This window comes from Anopheles coustani, chromosome 3 (genome assembly GCF_943734705.1).
Source record: "Anopheles coustani chromosome 3, idAnoCousDA_361_x.2, whole genome shotgun sequence".
Classification (NCBI taxonomy): Eukaryota; Metazoa; Arthropoda; class Insecta; order Diptera; family Culicidae; genus Anopheles; species Anopheles coustani.
In genome coordinates, this window is record NC_071288.1 from 63,225,171 (window position 1) to 63,232,793 (window position 7,623).

Sequence of the window (7,623 nt, forward strand, 5' to 3'; positions counted from 1 at the left end):
AGCATATAACGCAAAGGAATGCTATATGGAATCCTCAAAATTTCTGGTGGTGGGATATTTAAAGAATCGTTTTCTAAATCGTTAAATATTGAGCTATTAGCTAAAACTCCACCATCTGAAATTCTTCCCTGGCTCCAACGTCTACGTATAAAAAATTATAGTTAGCATCAACAATACCCAACAAAACAATACTATAAAAATGTTTATAGTTATAATATTCCGCTGCAGTATTCTTTGGAGCTGTTATGCATACATGTTTGCCATCAATTGCTCCGATAGCATGTGGACAGTTCCATTTTCGCTCGAACTCTGTAGATATCTCCTTCCATTGTGCAGTAGTTGACGGAAGCTAAAAAAGAGAAACCAAAGACTAATTACAAATTCATGTTCTACATAGCGATACTAAATAATAAAATAAGTTTTTAATAAACATGTCATTTTCTTATTCAACATTCGAGATCGCAAAACCAACTACCACCACCTGAACCAATGAATACCGACGTTATTATGCACCACCAGCTACCAACCGAAATTACCGAAGATATTATGCACCACCAGTCACCACCAGCAGAAAACAACACAGATATTACTTTGCTCCAGCCCTAAAATGAAAATAACGTGGCTAATACACTAAATACTAGAAAACGAAAGACACTAAATAAGGACGAAGACTTTTCTGCAATATTTTCTAATATGAACAATTACAGCAGCCGGAACGTTACATTTGGAAACTACGTCACACAAACATTGGAAGGCTTGCCCAAAACCAAACAAGAAAAGCTCATACACAAAATTAATCAATGCATTTTTGAAATACATAATGAATGAAAATGATTCGTAAAAACAATTTAATGTAAATATAATTCTTCTTTTAACGATAGATGCTTCCACTTTTTTCTGCGGGATGATGTTTGCGGTGATGCTAGCCGTTGTGCAGCTTAGTAGATTAAGTTTCACCACCATAGAAACTTCGTTCCTCTATCAACGATGACGGTCCAGATGTAATTTTGGTACCGTTCTTTACATTGACCAGTACAGCCTTAAAGACACCATCGCGCACCGTTTGTGGAATTAAAAATACACACAATACATTACCTCAATATAGTCTTGTAGTACATCAATTAGTGCTTCGCATGCTTCAGGTACTATCTTTGATATCGATGCTTTGGACACCTGAAAAACAAATAAATAAAATCACAAATATAGTTCAAAATAATAAATAATATTACCACACTTACCCGAAACAATACTGATAGTGATTCATAAGAGTCACCTGAAGCAAGACACCGTAAAGTGATACATAGTCTCTCCAGGGCTGATATTGACTCGCGCATATTCGTATTTTTTCTTGTAATACGCGGTGCGACTAAATCTAGAAGATGGTTAAAATCTTCCCTGTGCAACCTTATGAACTTTTTTATGGTATCGTCTATGCCATTATTTCTCATATCTTCTACCAGCCTTCCCGCCATGTTTTCACGTTTGAGGAATAACTCGCGCATCCAAAAGCGTCGATTTACTCCTTGCGGTCGTGCATTCCGGGATGCTACAAATAATCTTAGTTATGAAACAATGATAATGGACTGTGAAACGCTTACTTTGATTTACAACTGCCATTCCTACGTTCTGGTGTTAACATTCTTACCAACTGTCAAAAAAACAACTTCAAAGGTTCGTTACGTGCGAACGCTAAAAGGTTCGGCGAACCTTTTTTTGGCATTTGTTTGTAATAGTGTGCGAAAGGTTCGTGTCGTGTGACCGTACCTAATGTATGTACCACACCAAAAACTTCGATCGAGATAAATCGGTTTTCACCACCTGGGCCGCACCAGTTGTTTGGTATAGTACGCTTAATGTAGTCACGCGGTAACAACCTCCCTTTTTCCAGTCAGTTGCACTGAAATGTCGACTAGGATGGGGTATAACAAGAAGATACCAACCTACATCAGGAAGCCAGTACGTCGGATGCCTTCGTTGTGGTACAACGTGTGCAAACGAAGAAGTACCAGCCTGGTACGCGAGTGCATCATTCACGACGACCTTATAATGAAGTCAACGAGTCCTTTAGAATCGGGAGAAGATTTAAAAGCTAAAAATATTCTAGAGGACACAAAAAGACTTGGCAGCGAAATCGAGGCGGGATTGCACCAGAAAGAGACTAGTCGGGAGTTGCCTCCAAGTGTTGTGCAAAAGCCGAAGAAGCTACAAAAGATCTGCCTCATCTGGGACGCTGCTGCTACAACTGAAGGAGTATCAATAAATAAGATCAAATAAGAACTTCAGGAAATACAAATATGCGCTTACTGGAGACATCAAATAGATCACCGCTTAATTATCTGTTCAGAAGACAAACAATATCAAAGATCATTATGGAGAGAGCTGTGGCTATGTTCACCAACATTTCGGGAAGCGTTTCGCTCATCTATGCTTCCACTTTCTCTCGCGCTGACATCGACGAAGTGCTGCAGATACTATTTTTCTCTCCCGTCTGTCCAGCGCCTTCTATCTGCTTCACTAACGCTTTCCGCTGTTCTGCTTCTTCTTCCCTGATACTGCGCCTGAGTTGCAGCTTTAACAAAGCAATTTTAGCATTCAACAATTTCTCCTTCAAGTGCTCGCTATGCTTTGTTTGCACAGACGATCTCGACGAGGGTGATTTTGTTTCCTGCATTTCTGTGCACTTATTACACGTCCACCTACGGACATTTCGACTCCGCTTAATTATTCACACGAAGAATAAAAGATTGTTCGAACGGAGACTAAATTTCAAGAATAAAACAAAAATAAATAAAACATGATCCTCGGGGCTGAAGGGGTTTCGAGCAGGAACTCTGGTAGTGTCCATTCTGTCTAGTTGTAGAGTCGAGGGCGAAGAATTAAGTTTTTAAAAGGAATATTCTTTATTGCTAGTGAGGCATGTCCTCTTCTCTTGAGTTCTGAAACTAAATTGATTAATCCTAACTTATGCTTTGGCTGTGTGTAAGTTTAAAAACAATCTTGATTTAGCATAACCTAGTGCAGGTTGATACCTAACTCGTGGAAGTCTAAATACTCATTAACTGTGGAAACGAGGGGAATTTTCACCTAGATAGTATCAAAGCAACGAAAGATAGTTCCTTAATTTCCTCCCCAAGGGCTATCAGTCGCAGCCGCAACGATGCCAGCTCTTTTAGGTGTTCAGGTATTGTTGTGTATGTTTTTCATATACTTTATTCCATTCCAAAAATTCACGTGAGGAGATTACAGAAAAGTTATGATGCAATAACAATATAAAGGAGAATGTCACATGGAACTCTACACGATCGGGTAGGATCGTACGGTGTATAAGGTAACAAGGTAACTATGTATTTAAATAGCTCCCTTTGACGTGGACGGTACCTACAAAATATCGTGTATTGAATTAATATTATAATAGTTAATATTATAAGAATTAATATTAAAATAGTTATTTTTCGCCGTGAGGCTATACAAAGTCCAAGCTTAAAAACTTAACAGATAGTTATAACGGGTACGGGATAGGGGTAACGAATAAAGTTTAGGAAACAGTGGACAGGAGACGAGAACGGAAGCTGACCAAGGACGTGTGGTGGTCAAACAGGTGACCAACGGCGTTAAAGTTGGACAACGCACGCAGCCATGGGTCATTGTGGGCGAACAGAGACCGGCGTGTAGGAATGTGACGAGGAGGACGGACTCGCAACCTGTAGGACGGGACGTAGAAAGGAATGGCTTCGAGAAGGCCAGGAGAGTCTATATGGCCATGCAGGATGTTAGCGATCAGTAACAGCCCCAGCAAACGGCACCGGACCGGGTAGGGAGGCAAGGTAGGAGAGGGGTCATTCAGGAATCGCCTGACGGCAAGACGCGTGAATTTCCTTTGCACACCCTGTCCATCGCTGTGACGCCCGCGGGTGACCAGACAACGCAAGCATAGTCAATGATGGGTCGAACCCAACAGCAGTACAACCCCTTCAGGCATTGGGGGTCGTGAATTCCTGATGAATCGTCTGCAACGATTGCGGCGGTTGTTTTCATTACCTGTGCGCCGATCTTACTAAATTGGTCGCACGGGCAATTAAAAAATCTAAGAATTTGTTGTTTATGTGCGATGCTTGTATCGCTAGCACAAGGAAACCGGGCGTGCAAGATGTAGTGGTGGAAGAAAGCCAACCGTCAAGCGGAGGGCAATCTCAAACCCTACAAGCAGTAGAGTTGAAAATGTGCGCACTGATTGAAAGTGTAATGAAAAAGGGACTAAAGGAGATAAAAGAAGAAGTGTGTGTGGAGGTAGAGCGCCAAGTTAAGTTAACTTTGCGCGATGCTAACACCACCACTTTGAGAGCCCTCAATGTGCCGAAGGTTACCGTTGAGAAGCCTTCACCGGTGAGTGCCAAGGAAAAGGGGAGTGAGAGCTTTGCTACAGTAGTGGCCAAAAAAAGTGGGGCGAGTAGTATTTTGAATAATAACGTTCAAAATATTACTAGCAATTTGGACGTGGGAAGAGCTGTCACCAAGCCCGTGGCAACTAAGATTGCTAAGGAGGGGGCTGGCTCTGGGCCTAAAATTGGTAAAAAGGACGTGGCGAAAGTAGCGGAACAAAAGCTCTCCAAGTCCTTGGTAATAGTACCGAAGGTGGATCAATCTTGCGACAAGACAAGAGTCGATCTACGCGCCCGGTTGGATCCGAGGAAGCAGCAGGTGTCGGACTTCCGCAATGGTAGGAAAGGTCAGGTTTTTGTGCAGTGTCCTGCAGTCGCGTTAGATGAGATTAGGAAGGAAGTGGAGTCCAAACTCGGGGATGCTTATTCCGTTCGTTTGCCGTTGTCCAGAGTAAGGATAATGGGAATGACGGAGAAGCATTCTGGTGAGGATGTGATTGCACTTCTGAAAGAACAGAATGCAGGGATCCCGTTCGCGACACTGGAGCTTGTTGGAATGTACGAAAGTAGGTTCTACAAGTACCAGAAATACAATGTCGTGATCGATGTGGACAGGGAATCGGCACAATGTCTAGAGGACCTCAAAAAGGTCAAAATAGGTTTTGACAGTTGTGCGATAAACACTTCTGTTCATGTATTGCGATGTTTCCGGTGCGGGCAGTTTGGGCACAAAAGCACCGAGTGCAAAAAGGAGGAAGCCTGCTCTAGGTGCAGTGGTGCACACAGGACGTCGGAATGTAAGTCGGCGGCCTTAAAATGTGTGAACTGCGTGTTGGCGGGTTCAAAGGGGAGCGCGGAACATGCTGCTTTTAGTAGCGAGTGCCCCATATACAAAAGACAGGTATCGAAGATTGCTAAGCATTCCCAATAGCAGAGATTGCTGGGGATAGGGCAGCGATATGAAATCATGTATTGCAATGTCGCTGGCCTATCGTCAAGCTATGTTCTGTTACGCGACTCGGTAGAAAGGATGCAACCCGCGTTGGTCCTTTTAACTGAGACGCATATAACGGAGTGCGAAGCATTTGATCAGTTTAGTATACCGGGGTACAGGGCCGTGTCCTGTTTGTCCCACTCACGACACACAGGAGGGGTTGCAGTTTATGCTGGAAGCTCGGTTGTCTTGAAGGTGATTCTAAACGAGTCACTGGAAGGCAACTGGTTCTTGGGGTTCACTGTGACTCGAGGCATGGCGGCTGCAAACTATGGCGTTCTGTATCACTCACCTAGTTCAAGTGACTCACGATTTGTCGAAATTCTGGAGGACTGGTTAGACAGATTTCTAGATTTTGGCAAGCGTAATGTCTTAATTGGGGACTTCAACATTGATTGGTTCAATGATGCGAAGTCCGAAAAATTGAGGAGACTTATGGACTCGGTGTGCCTGAAGCAGAAGGTTAGTGTAGCTACTCGTATTACGAACAATAGCAGGACATTGATTGACCATGTGTACTGCAACACAGACTCAATTAGCGTGGTAACAGATACTTGTGCAAAAATATCTGATCATGAAACTTTGCTTTTAAACTTGAATGATGAACGTTTCAGGATAGTTCAAAAACAAGTTAAATGCTGGAATAGGTACTCTAAAGAGGGTCTTTGTCAGGCGATCACATTGGGTCTACAGAGGGAAACTACAAATTTCCATGAAGCTGCAGATCTATTGAAGGATACACTAGAGAGTGCTATGAATAGTTTAGTTTATGAAAGGACCGTGGAGACTAGATACTCTGGCAGATGGTATACGTTGGCTCTGGAACGTCTAAAGCGGAAAAGAGACAAAGTGTACAAAAAATTTGTTCGGACTAATCTGGCTTCACATTGGTGTGAGTACACTAAGCTACGAAACGAGTACAGTAGGTCTTTAAAAACTACTCGTGAGGAATACTTCAGTAGGGAAATTAGCAAGCATCAGGGTAATAGTAGGGAACTTTGGAAACTTCTTAAAAGCATGTTGAAACCCGACGAGAATACCGCTTCATGCGTGAAATTCAATAACTGTTTCGAGTCCGATGAGGCGGTGGTCGCAGAAAGGTTCAACAACTTTTTTGTGAATAGCGTCACACTTGTTAACAGCAACATTCCGACGGTAGACGAACCAGTCGAGCTGAGACAAGTTGATACTCCCAGGCATAGATTTTCTTTTCAACCAATAGACATGAGCAAGCTTAGGCAGATATGTTTTGACCTGACCAATACGGCAGGAATAGGAAATGTAAATGCAAAAACTTTGCAGGATTGCTTTCATGTAGCTGGGGAGACGCTCTTGGATTTGATTAACCAATCGATGGAGAGAGGTGTTTTTCCGGAGACATGGAAGGAGTCATTGGTTGTACCTATTCCAAAACTGACTGGAGCTATCAAGGCGGAAGAGTTCCGCCCCATCAACATGCTTCACACTGTCGAGAAGGTCCTGGAAGTTGTGATCAAAGACCAATTGGTTCAATACCTGGATCAGAACGGCCTGCTCGCCCGGGAGCAGTCGGGGTATCGGGAAGGACATTCCTGTGAAACCGCACTGAACCTGGTGCTTGCAAAGTGGAAGGGGTTGATGGATAGCGGACAACCGGTACTTGCAGTTTTCTTGGATCTCAAACGGGCATTTGAAACAATATCGAGACCCTTGTTGCTCACAACACTTCGACGATTCGGTATTGAGGGGAGGGAACTCAGTTGGTTCAGCGATTATCTGACAGGTAGAACCCAGAGGACAATTTTCAAAAAATCTGTTTCAGATCCTATTGAAAACACCCTTGGGGTTCCACAAGGAAGTGTTCTTGGACCAATTTTGTTTATCATGTACATAAATGACATGAAGCAGGTCTTACGTTCCTGCGAGATAAATCTTTTTGCTGATGACACAGTAATATTTATATCGCGAAAGGACGTCAAACAGGCAGAGTCCCTTTTGAATGCAGACTTGGTGGCTCTGGATGGCTGGTTGAAATACAAGAAACTCGCATTGAATGTTAGTAAAACACACTACATGGTAATGTCGAGGAGGGAGTGGATCGGCCAGCTTTCCATCGCCATCAACACGGAACCAATTGACCGAGTCTCCCAGGTCAAATATCTGGGAATAATTCTTGACGATGGGCTTAAATTCAGTGCACATATTGATGGGGTCATCGCTAAGGTGGCAAAGAAGTGTGGGGTGATAAGTAGACTGGGGAACAACCTAAAT